This window comes from Lingula anatina, chromosome 1, assembly GCF_051362555.1.
Source record: "Lingula anatina isolate TDL-2025a chromosome 1, LinAna3.0, whole genome shotgun sequence".
In the NCBI taxonomy this organism is placed as follows: domain Eukaryota; kingdom Metazoa; phylum Brachiopoda; class Lingulata; order Lingulida; family Lingulidae; genus Lingula; species Lingula anatina.
In genome coordinates this window covers 6,436,841-6,450,196 of record NC_141767.1, presented here as the reverse complement: position 1 = coordinate 6,450,196, position 13,356 = coordinate 6,436,841, and the positions used below count along the sequence as shown (strand labels likewise).

General features: G+C 37.1%; 1 protein-coding gene across 1 annotated transcript in view; it reads right to left on the bottom strand.

Annotated features, from left to right (window-relative positions):
• Nucleotides 1–4,585, bottom strand: part of LOC106169665 (matrix metalloproteinase-21) — a 29,900-nt gene extending 25,315 nt beyond the window's left edge. The window contains exons 1-2 of the mRNA XM_087001462.1: nucleotides 4,446–4,585; nucleotides 4,135–4,218 (exon numbers count right to left, since the gene is read on the bottom strand). The gene's annotated coding sequence lies outside the window, so the exon portion shown is untranslated. The remainder of the gene's footprint in view (nucleotides 1–4,134; nucleotides 4,219–4,445) is intronic.
• Nucleotides 4,586–13,356: the final 8,771 nt, after the last annotated feature.

Below are 13,356 nucleotides of genomic sequence, written 5' to 3'. Positions count from 1 at the left end.
ATGCCAACGAGACATCACTTTAAAAAAAAAAGAGCACACGCAGGTGGTGCAGCTACGATACTGCACGAGAGAGAGAGAGAGAGGAGAGAAGAAATGGCCCGTATGGACATCAGATCGCACTGAGCTACGTAATTTTGACAAAAAAAAAATTAATAATAAAAAAAAAACTTGCAAAGTCCCGAAGAAAACGACACATACATTAAGACCAGTCTCAAACGCGTGTTATGATATATATGGTATTTTTACAGATTATTTTGTCGGTACTCGTGACTAGACTAGCCAGAATTCCCTACACTGCACAGCTTTCCACGGAATGTCAGCGCTCTATTAGTATGTCAACACTACGCTATCAGATGGCTATTAAACAGTCACAGCACATTTTTTTCGAACGATTCACAAAATTCTTACAACCTACGATCAGTTTCGATACTCTTGTGGTTGTTAATTAAGTGTACTGCCCAACATGACTTCTTAAAACGTTTAAAGTCTTCGCCGCATACCCATCTCCCCAAGATTTCCCAAGGTAAAATCCCAAAGTTCTTCTTATAAGAGCGCCTTCCCCTGACCTTTTTTATATCGATTACACTCCCCCGCTCCATCTTGCCTTCACTGAAGTATTTCATGGCTGCCAATTCATCTGTGTACAATCTATATTTTCAAGTCCTGATTACTCACCTACCATCCCCTAACATTTGCCCACCCCCCTTCTGTGACACTCAATCCCCCCATTCCTCTGCAGATCAAATATGGTCGACCCGCTTGAAAGCTTACCACAAATCCCCGCGGGTAATCTTCACTGTCTATTTGGAGATTATGCAGCAAGCTTTCAAGTGGGTCAGCCACATCTGATCCGCGGATCTGTTAGTCCGAGGATCAACTTGTTTTGAAAGTGCCCTATGACATATGTGAACATGTTTTCCATCTAAGATTTTAACCTTATTCCCATAGTTTTTACAATTGTTATTTTTCACTGTACGCTAGTGTAATGTCACTGAAAGTATCAAATATCAAAAGTACCGAAAAATACGAAAGTCAACATATTTTTCTGAGATTTCAGTAAGTCAATAATATTTTTTTTCTTCTTGCATCTAACATTAAAATGTCTGTTTATTGATAAGGACTCTAAAAACATGTCTGACAGTAACAAGACAGCATCAATCTTTGACCAGCGTCAGATTGTGCCATTTTTATTTAGATTAAGACTGACTTTCAGTTAAAAACTATGAAGAAAATACAGTTACAGTTAAGACAGTTTGTGTTCTTTACAGCAGTTGTAAAATGACCATCCATTATAAACATGTACAAAACAAACCAATAGTTTAACATATTCCTTAAAAAATGAACATTTAAAAAGTCAATATAAGCACCCTTTTTAAAACTATAATGGTAAGCAATGCATTGGGTAAAGATGCTTATGTTTAAGCAACCTAACATTTTATAACTTTGTATCGAGTGGTTTAAGTTTTTATGCTCACCACTTTTTTTGTATATATTCAATTTAACATGGCAATATAAAATAAAACAATGAAGACAAAAAGACATAAATTACAAATAAGTAATTAAAAGAAAATAAAAGCAAAGATTTAATTTTGTACATAAATCTAACAAAAATATTACAAAGAAAGCAACTAAATTACATAGAATAATGCACAAACAAGCTGATGTTAAGAAAGGTAGTCTTCAGATGAATACTATAACCACAATATTCATAAAAACACTACTTTTAATTCTATAAGCATTCTAACATAAGGAGACACAGGACTGTTTACAATGGGAGTAAGGACGCATTCACAACAGCAGACTATCAGATCGATGGATCGAATTTTGCCAACGCACTTGAATGCATGTTGGGCAATCGTCTACTCAGTGTCTATTAGGGGATTTTAAGTGGGCGGCCATATTTGACATATTAAACTACTAGTAGTTACTCTGCTGCTATGAATGCGGCCTAAGAAACAGTCAAACTGATATTAAGGATATCTTGCAATCTTAGTCCCTTTTTCTATTGGGCAGTGCTCTTTAGCAGTAAGGCTGCACTGGTACACTTTGAAAGATGGACAACTTAAAAGTCTGTCGATAATTAAAAAGAGTCCCCTAAATGGAGCAAGCGTTTGACAGAGCCACTTAACAGCAAGAAGCAAATGTCTGGAGAACTTGTGAAAGGGGGATAAAAAATAGTTAAAACCCCTATAGCAAAGTATACCAGTACAGACTGTATTACTAAAGTATACTGCTCCATGTAAAAAGGGACTAAATAACACAGGGACACATGCTGTGCCTTGGCATTTCACATTTTTGGGTAGACAATATGGTCATCAAGTGATGTCCAGTCTTGACAGTAGAACACACTAGCTACTTCTGTAGACTGTTTAAGACTTTCTTACCATTTAATTTATACTATAACACATAACTTTGCGTAACAGCACAGGACAAAACTTCATTTACAATGGCTGTAGGCAGAGAGCAGAGATAGAGGATTAGATCAGTTTTCTATGGTGAACTTATCATAATCTCAGGTCTCTTGAGATGGGACAAAGTTGGTTAACTAGTCACAACTGGACTGGAAACAAACCTCTAGTTTTGCTCTAAATTAGTTAAAAATGAAGAGGACTTTATGGTGCAAAGCAGGCAAAGAGGATCAGCAAATCTACCATTAGTGTATTCCTCGCCCCTCCCCCGACTTCAATAAAATAGTTATGAAATCAATATACAAAGCAAAATAGAACTGAATGACAGCATATTTTTATAACCAAAATTGTATGAAAAACAAACAGACACTAGTTAATGCTTTCCCCAGTATCAGTTTCTATTGTTTACAAGTTGAATCCATTAATTAAATGTTACCAAATACAGTAAATATGTTGTCATCTTCTCTTGTAACTTGCAAAGGTGCTAAAACTCTTTCAAGTTGTTGGACCTGGGCCAAAAGTATTAACTGGTATAAAATATGGGTCCCAACTTCTTTCAAAACAAATATGTCCTTAACCTGTGGTATTCCATAAACAGCTGACAGTTTCTAGGGTTATACGAGGTCAACTTTTTGTAAATATTCACTCTCTATATAACAACAATCCCTGCTCATCTCCTTGATTCATTTGTAAAAATACAGTGCCATCAACATAATGGAAAATAACTTGACCAGTAGTTCTTCACTGACAACATTTTAACAGCTGATGGGTAGTTAAAAATAGTGAATGTGAATTAACATAAAGGGCAGCTCACACCTAAAAATGTCTTTTAGATATTAAAAAATATGAATTCTTTTTAAGCCAATGCTGAAGTTATGCATTCTGAAAAGGTTAAAACAGTAAAAGATACTCTATAATTCAACCCCATTCAACCCCAATGAAATTCAAACAGAGAATAATCATGCCTTGGCTATGAATGTAATGCCTGCACCCTGACGCAGAGGAACAGATACAGGAAACCCCATCAAGGCACAACTTGGCGACTTTCAGTGAAATGACAGAAATGCCATCCATTAATTTCACAACTATGCTGTGAAGTATGATGTTGGCTCATTCTCTACAAGACTATCTAGGACCTTTATCAACTAAGGTTACAACATACCACACACAGGCAGACAGAATTTTTTTATTATATAACTAAAATATAAGCCAAGTAATGACTTTTCATAGAATAAATTCAAATCTCAGAAATCTCCATATTCATACTTCTTTCATGAGAAGTACAAAAATTAAGTTTTTAAAGGAAGTGATGATAACAAGTACAAGTATGAGTATAAGGTCTCATTAACACAACACAATCTGTATAATACCTATGACTGTTCATATTTCTAACTTTAAACTTAAAACATAAGTTGATCGTATTTCTTTTGAGGGTAAAATTTCAAACTATTCTGAGAAAAAAACTATTACATCTTTCATTTTAGACTTGCACTAGTTATGTGTATTTCTGATGGAGATTCCTTCCCAAACAGAAGATCAACTTCCTCAAGCTGGTCTGTGCTGCTGATGCTGAGCTAGTTAATGGTATTAAACCAAGTCTCTCTTTTACTCTGAGCAAGTGAGAGCAAGCACTGCATGCATGGTAATATCTACTGGGAAAGTGACAGGTTAGCTAGTGAGGACTGCCAGTCAAATACACACAGATTATATCACACTGGACCTGTACCTGAATGTCACTGTCTCTATGGCTAGCAAGTCTTCTGTCTTGATAGGTGTGCTTTCTTCTCTCTCACTTCTAATGGCCAATCAACTAAAAGAAAAGAAACAAACAAAAGTTTATTATACAAATAAAAAAGCAATATCCTTCTCTGGAGAAATGTTACAAAAACTAGAGGGAAAAATTGGTAAGACAACAAACTGAAAGTGAGGTGAAATGTGGATACAGGACTCCATCCCTCTCAGACCACAGAACTATACCTACACGAGTCAAAGCCAGTTCAAACCTTGAGGAGGCAGTAAGAGATTCATTATGGTTACCTTTTTTTCCTCTCAACTTCCCCTGGTGAGTAGTAATGTGATAGCAGGAGTAGACTGCTCGGTGCTCACCTCTTACAAACTGTGGTTCTATGTGGGAACTTTCTGTTCCTTCTTACAACTTTAAATGGCTTGGGAAGTAAGCGACTTACAGCCCTTGGTCAGGTGCCAGCCGACAGCCAAAAATGATACTTCTCGTGTTTGAGCCTGTTTGCTTTGACAAGTAATATTAAAAGATTGTTGGCTCACTGCCAGGCAAGTCAAATACTAGGTGAGATAAAGCCAGGGTGGTGGGGGCCCTGGGGTGTGAGAGAGAAGGGGGTTGTAAACTCTGGAACACCCAGGTGGCAGCTAAGCACCTTAGCTCTTGTGAAATAATATCTTTTTTGCTCAATTATATACCAATTGGCAAGACCACTTGTCAAAAAAGTGCAATCAGGCAGTTGGTTTTATAATCACATTTGATAGCTAAGATAGATGTTTTGAAATAAATCAACACTGCCAATGGTAAAGCAAGTGTGAAAACAAAATTGCAAGGGTTTTTCTTCACTCTTAAAATCAACAACCAAAAAAAAAAAAAAGTTTCAAGTCTGGCCCTTCCAGTCTCCCTCACGCCCCGAATGAGGTCAGGCAATTTGGCACAGGGTTTGCATCCATTCTCTACCCTTTACTTTCTCCATGCATTTTAATATGGATTGCTTGTAACTTGCAGTCTGACATGGTTGGTATTCTGTAAGCAGCAACAGTGAAAATTGGACTTTTCAGGGTCATAAGAATCCTTAACCTGCCTTTTTTGCCAGAAAATTCCAATTACAGTCAGGTGTGTCAGTGATAACTTAGTTTAGTTTTTTATTTGCTAAAAGTCCCATGCGCCACTTCAAGTCGATTTGTACAAAATATACCACTGAAACCACAATTACAATACACTCAAAATGAAAATTTCACCTACAAACATGCCCCAAAGTTAATCTTAAAAAATGTGCTATCGTCTTTAGCCCCAAGGACACCATTCCTAACTATGTTTTAGAAGGTTCTCCACTCTCACCACAGCATACATTTTTTCTTAGCTATTTTGGGGAAAACAAAGAGACGATGTAAAAGGTAGAAAACAATAAAAATTAACATTTAATAGTTAAAGCACTCACACACTGTAATAGTGGGCTTTTAAATAGTTTCCAACCTCTGGCCTGCACTGTGGGTGGTACCTTGGTGACAGGTGGCCATTGCTTTGCTGGAGAAAGCCACACTTCTCACCACGCTGCTCAGGGGCCTTAAAGTAAATATCAGTCAGGGTGAAGAGCAGGGCCAAAAACCATACATTTTTATCCACCCATTAAGCCCCCACAAGAATGTCAAGGCCCCTGAAAGTGTATATCTTGAGATATACAAGGAAGGTACCGACTGGTGCAGCACCTTTATTGTTAGGGTGGTTACTGGCTAACTCTACATGTGAGGAAAGCAAACATACACTAGGAAACACACACTAAAATGTCAGCTGCACACCAAAATGTCCATCTATAACAGGGGAGGTGTCAACCAACTATGTGCAAGTTCAGAGGTGAGATACTCTGCTGAACTTGTGGTCAGAGCTGCTTCATTCACCAAGTAAGGCCATTTTCACATCCAGCAGGCCAGTTGTCTGTATCACACCAGTTTGACTGGTCAAAACAAGGAATTTCTTTTTTAATTTTTCCAAATGCCAATGTACCAATCTATATCAATCTAGTAATTGGCTATGTTGAGCATGGGGGGTGGGGGAGCAGATCCATTTAGATGACTTCCTTATATAACAGCCAGGCTATCAAGTTGTCAATCTCTCAAAAACAAAAAAGTGAACCACACAATGTGAAAATGGTCTAAGATTCCAGATATGATAATGCCTCCTTTAGTTGTTCTATTGCTCTGCTGCAGGAAGTATTTAATTTCTGGAATTGGCACCAAATAGCTGATTCTTGTATGTGTAATACATGCAATACTAGCATTGAATGGACCAATAGTTTTGAACTTAAGACCATACAGTTTCAATTGGACTCTTTTAGACTCCAGGATATGTAAATGAATATAAAAAAGTAACATTGGACACTGTAAGCATGTCTTACAAGTGGTTGTTGCAAAAGAAAAAAAAATCTTGGTAAAAATCTGCTTACTTCATCTGTACCCCAGACATAAACATTAAAAACCAATGTTATTATCATTAGTCATTTCCAATCTGGAAATCTAGGAAATAGCCGAGCAAATGTTATTTACATGAGCACTGATGGCCAAACAAACTCCTTATGCAAAAGAGCAGGGAAGAGATGTGTTTTGATATCTTATGATATGGTAATTGAACTGTCCTGACCAGGCGGCCTTTTGTGGTACGAGGTGCATGCCTTCAGCACCAGATTCATGCTGTTTTATTGCAACAGAACGTGTGCTCATTCAGGAGCCCAGGGATGCAGTCAGATGGGAAGGTGTAGAAAATGATTTTACTGAAATTTTGTCTTACTTCCCCCTCAAATATTCTTTAACATTTCCAAAGAAAAAAAAATCATCATTTACCAAGGGGTCTTCTGCTGAAGACCTATTACTATGAAGATGTTATTCTTTTGAGATAGATGCCCCTAAATATCTTCCTACCCACACTGATTTTTAGTGAAAGGCATTGGAGTATTTTTGTTTTTCTTGTTAAATGTACAACATACTGCTCAGAAAATGTCCCATTACAAAGTATGACTTATTATCTGGTGCCTATCAGCCATGCTGACCATAGCATACAAGACATAGAAGACAATAGCCAAAACACAAGTTAGCAGTCTTTAAAACTCTTGAATGCTAAACAATGATGCCAACATTGACAGCAGGAAAATTGATACAAATATTGATTAATGACCAATGAAATAAAAACAAAATAGCATCCAGTCCACAATTTTTAGGAAAAACACAACATTTGCTTGATTTCCATTGGCAAATTGCCAAGGAACAGTTCTGCTGAAGAGTTTAGGAGTTGGTTGTCTGGAAAATTCATTCTTTTTAATCAGTTATCACAAAATCATCCCCACCCTCCTCTAAACATATTAACTATTATGATTAAAGGAGAGAAACCTCTCTAGGTTTTCATTTCAACAGGGAATATTTATACAGATATCAAAATGTTTTAAACCTGAAGCAAAAACGTAACCATTGCGTCAACCAACAGAATATGTTGTTTCCATCTTCTTAAAGGATAGATAAACCTTAAATCCTCTTTTTTTATAGATAAAACATGTTGACAAAGACTTGTCTGTGTCAGATGATTGTTTCCTTAAAAATGTGCTTTCTTCTTTATGGAAATATCCAGCTGACATATTAATTTTTTTTACAAAAAACACTTTATTCCTTTGTGCAGAAAAACTAAATGGCATGAGAAATATATAAGAAACACTTTTATCAATACAAATAACACTTCAAGGTGCTGAAAAAATTTAGAAGTCTACTGTTAGTGAAGTATTTTACCTCCATGACACAGGAGAGCAGGCAGTGTGGCGTAGGTTTGTGTGCTGTCGCGGCGACTGCGTACCCGTGCTTCACCAACGCTTGCTGTGTGGTGGGTCCAATGGCTATGAGCTGTAGAATAGGAAGAACAGCTTGTTAGCAACATAATTAATGGCAGTGTGTTCAGTAATAAATCTAGATCCCATGGCATTTGGTCAGACATCAGAGGTGATACTGCTTTCAACATGAAATAAATCGCAGTTTTCCCAATTTTTATGCACTGCTGATCACAAAGCTTTCAGCATTTGGCCACTGCCACCCTTGTATTGTGTGTGACACTGCGCAACTATTCTTCTGAAGCATTTTCATTGGAAAGTCACTAACTTCATTTTTCTCAAGATGCTCAAATTACCAAAAATTCTGGTTCCAAATCTGCCCATTATTTTTTTTAAAGCCAATTACGTAACACTTACAACTGACTATTATTTAATCTCAGTGAAAGCAATATGGAAAATAGATAGTTTACAAAAAACTGAAATAACTCTCCTCCTCTAATGAATTTCTACTAATGATAAACATTTTTTACAGAATCAGAGTGAATTCCTAAACATTACTTTTTTGCATAAAAGGAGGGCCTTATTCAAAGGGAGGGAAATTTCTCAGTCATGTGAAAACAGCAATGTTACATAAAACATGTGTTATCCTAATAGCTCTTTTCAAGTAGGAGAAAAAGCATCCTTCAGAGGTGAAACGATCAGAAATTTAGAATAAAACATAAAAAAGAAACATTTTCACGCTATCTGCTTTGCCTACACACACCCCTACCCAGATGCTTTAAAGATTTACTATTTGCAAAATGATATCTTTAAGTTATGCAATGGTCTCCTGTCATGATCTGTGTAAGCTAACAAGATGAAAAAATCTGTAAAGATGAAACTTTCTAACAAGACATAACTAACAGGAATATTTGATCACAGCATGATAAATGGGAAAAATGAGCCTAGCCACACACACTTGCAGCGATTTGGCGGTCAGAAAAAGTGTGGAAACAGAATCAGAAGAGACAAGTGAGACAGACACATAGTGTTTTATAGTACAGTTCCTGTCTCTTCTTGGATGCACTTTTATGCTGGTAAAATAACCGTTCCCTGTTCTGAACAGTGAAAACCTCCTTTTTCTCTTAATTTGAATAGATATGTCCAAAGAATGTCCAAACACACCTGTAATCCTTTTATCAGCTGTAAATGCATCAAATATCACAACGAACAGAGTTATCATTTACTCACAATTACATATACATGGTACACATTAATAATATGCCAATATACATAAATACTTGCCAGCAAGATGCAGATACGAGCATAGAATTCTTATTGTTTTGTGTCTGGAACATAACAAACTACAGTACCTAGTCCAATTTTCTCAACTATTCTTTTTTTTTTTTCACACCCACAATGTTCTTGAAACTGGCCCTTGTCACTGCCTGCATAATATTAATTGGAACAATCAGCATAAATCAATTGTATATTGTATGTCTGGGTTCAAAACAAATGGCATTCCTATTTAAATTCTCATAAAAATCAAAGGAGAGTTTCACTGACCTAGCACCTTGCCCTACTGACATTGTTCCTAAAGATCACTTAATAACTCCAGCTTTTAATGTCACCTGCTGGATTAATGTACAAATTAGTATGTCAATCTACTGGGCCAGCAGGCATACGTCTGGGCTTGGCTAACATACTTCATGATATAATTTTGGCTTAATTGATCTTTAACAGAAGCAATTTTCATTTCCAGACCAACTCCTTGCAGTTCACAAAATATGAAGCAAACAAAACTGCTCAGTTATTGTTTTGCAACACATCTTTTCAATGAAGTAAAATAAGTTGCAACCTAAAGGAAATAGGTTAGCAAAACTTAGTTTACCGTTTTTAGTTTATTCGTAATTTCTAGGAACAACGGCACATCGACTGACCTCGGGCATAGAGGGATAAATTGATAAAGAGGCAGAACTGTGGCAAAACATGAATTATATGTTTACATTCAAATCTATCAAAGCAAGTGTAGAAGGGCACAGAAAATTCCAGAAGATATAAAAGTTAGACTTAGGGCAGAACAGCCCCACTGGAGTTTCATTGCTGCCAACTATAACAGGGGCCTGTTTTGCCAAAGAAATTTCAACCAAAAGGTGGTCCGAACTTTCAGATCTAGTGCTCAGGTCTTTTCTACTATTTGTTACCTCTAATAAATAGAAACCAAGTAGACACCTGCCTACTGCATCGCAGAGTTCTTTATGGGCCAGCATCAAAAAATAACAGCTTCTATGGACCAGATTCTAAGTACATGTACTTTTAGGAACACACTGAGAGAAAAAGAAAACACCTAAAGAATATCTCCAAAGTACATACGTGTGTGACAATCATGTAAAAAAATAAAAACTCTTTATTTCAGATATTATAGGAGGCAGGTAAACACCCCTATCATCTCCAAAATAAACATACCTTAGAGGGGACTTACATGTACAAAGAATATTGCACATTATTTCTACAGTCTTTTCTTGAACATATCTGTTGAGAAATCAGATTCTAAGCTATTTCTTTTTACTACTATATAAACGTCCTCAAGTATTTCTCTGCCCTCTTTTTCATCTCCACTCACTGTTTACCAAAAGAATTCTCTGTAATCATTCCATTAGCAGCTAACTCTGGGATAACAAATTTTACCAAAACGTTACAAAGATCCCAGCCGGGTTTCACCCAACACCCCTGAGCAAAGAATACATGGTCTGGGTATCACACACTGGCTGAGTTAACACTCTGACAGCACCTTGTTTGAATTTGCAAATGGAGACATCCCATTTTGTGTCTTTGTTTGAATAAAAAAAGTGACGTTCCCATCTCTTGCGACTAACTTGAGTAATTTACTCAATGTTGATCCAACTCGGGGGAGATCTGGGGAGATTTTGTTTAGATTAGCTGATGAGATTTACTGACCACACCAGATTACTTGAAAATAGGCAAAAAACTACAAACTAGATTTTGACAAAAATAGCTGTTGGGCTAAGCAGGCTTCTAAGATGTTTTCGTGCTCCTAGTTTCAGCACTGACACTGATAACAATTTTTTTCTAATGGTTTTTACACAATGACACAGTAAATATGCAGTCATATAAGATCTTTTTTGAAAATTAAATTATTAAAATAGTACGAAAAAATTAACACGTTTTATGAACATGTTATTTCCAGTGCAGAGACATCACTAATAGTAATTACGAGTCAAAACTAATTCAAAACAAAAGCAAATGGAGGTGGAGTAGATCGTGGTATTTAGGCCCCATTTACACCAAGTAACCCCTCTAGAGGTTCACCTAAAAGTCAGGCCTGGGTGAAGGTAGTCAGCTGGGAAATCCTGGAGGGTATTCCCTAATTCTTGGAAAGCAAAATTTACTACATAGATAAGCGCCACGGTCTAGGTACATGTACACAAATCTGAGGGCATCTTAATTAAATTTGCCGACATGCATTTTTCAGTAACAGTATCCTAATTATTGATGTTTTTTATACGAAATTGGTTTTCCTAAATTCCTTGGTTGTGTCAGTGTCACCTTGAAGTGTTGTTCCCATTCATCAAGAGAAGACAGGAGACCTGAGCATTCCCTTGATTATTACAACTATTAATGTTCCAAACATTTCTAAGGTGTTGGTTTCAAATTACAGGAAAGTCACTTGTATATCAAATACCCCTGACTTATTTTTTCTTACAGTATTGTTTCATGAAACTGAATCACATTTCCTTCAAACAAATAGAGGGATTTCATTTCTCACTGAGCTTCTTAATAATTTTTAAATAATTTATAAGCATATTAGCTGAAATAATTTGAACTGTGGAATCTTAGAAATGACTACATCTTTTAACAATCATTGCCTCACAATACATTTATTCCATTTGCATTGGGAACAATGATTGTAGACCACTTCAAAAGAGCATTTTTCCAGCAAAAACAGAGGTCATATACTGGGCATGTGAAAGTTACATTCTCCAATCTACCCTCAGTCCACCCTCACCGCATCCCACTCTCACTCCATCCAATCCTCACTCTATCTCACCCTCACCCCATCCTATCCCACCCTCACCCCATCCCACTCTATCCCACTCTCACTCCATCCCACCTCATCCCATCCCACCCTCACTCCATCCCACTCATCCCATCCCACCCTCACTCCATCCCACACACCAAGCAGTAAGGACAGAGGAACAACACTCGCTTACAAATAGTGGTCATGTGAAAGAACATCCCCTCACCCCCACAAACCATAACACAAACCAAGGCAACAGAAAACAAGACCCGCTTGCTCGCCGCAGATTCTTTTCTCATCACATATGACCATACAGGATAATGTGCTTTGGTTGGCCGTCAGCCCATGGGTTCAGGTGGTGGGTGGATCAGTCAGACTAGCCACCGACAACTGCACCGAGCTAATGCCACTCCACACTGTTGTGTCTGGCAGTGTCTGGGCCAACCTTAGCTGATGAGCTCAAGTGAGTTAACATCACCAAAATAAACTAATTCTCACACATTATTGCCAATCGCAAAACCATAGCAAGGGATTGGGTGGTGGGAGGGGGCAGGGAGACAAAATTGTTTTGTTTAGCAAAAGTGAAAGGAGAACATTTTCCTCATGACAGGAATTAAAGTTTAGGACCACCAAATATCCAGCAGTTAGGGGTGAACCCCTGACTTTAATTAAATGTAACTTATGTTATTTGAGCAATAAATTCAGGTAAACCACTTGTAATACAAGAGGAAGCAAGGTGCCTTGCCAAAAAAACACTTTCCTCCAGAGATAGCTAAAACAGAAAGTTCAGGTCTTCAAAATTAAAAACCAGAATGACCAATCCTCTCTGCCAGCTTGCAGATCTACTGGGAAGACTGTTTCTCCTCTCTCACAACCTAAACAACTAAAACATGTACTTTTATCCTGTGTACCTGAGGAACTGTTTGATTTCCCATGTTTTATTTGGGTAGACACTGTGTTGTGTGTTTTGGGTCATGACTAATGGACTTTCTATTGTAATAACATGATCACATATCCTCCGTGCTGTTTATCCTTCCACTGTCATGACGAAAACATTTTTAAAATGTTCTCACACAACAACTGTGCTTCAGAACATGCAAGTCTGATTTTACTTAACTGGCAGACATTTTGTAAAAGGAATCTCATTCTTTCTTTAATTCATTTTAATTCAATGTGCTCAAGTTAAATGCATTTTGTTATTACAAATATACTCATGATGAGTTTTTAACTTTTTACATATAATCTTTACACTGTCAGTCAATACTTTCATTGAAGCCATTGCCCGTTTCACTTCTGTTCAAAAGCTAATGGCAGTTTGAGCCAAGTCAAAAAACCACACAACTTCAGGAATCTAGAAAGTACCTGAAAAACTGCAGTTGTAAGTTTC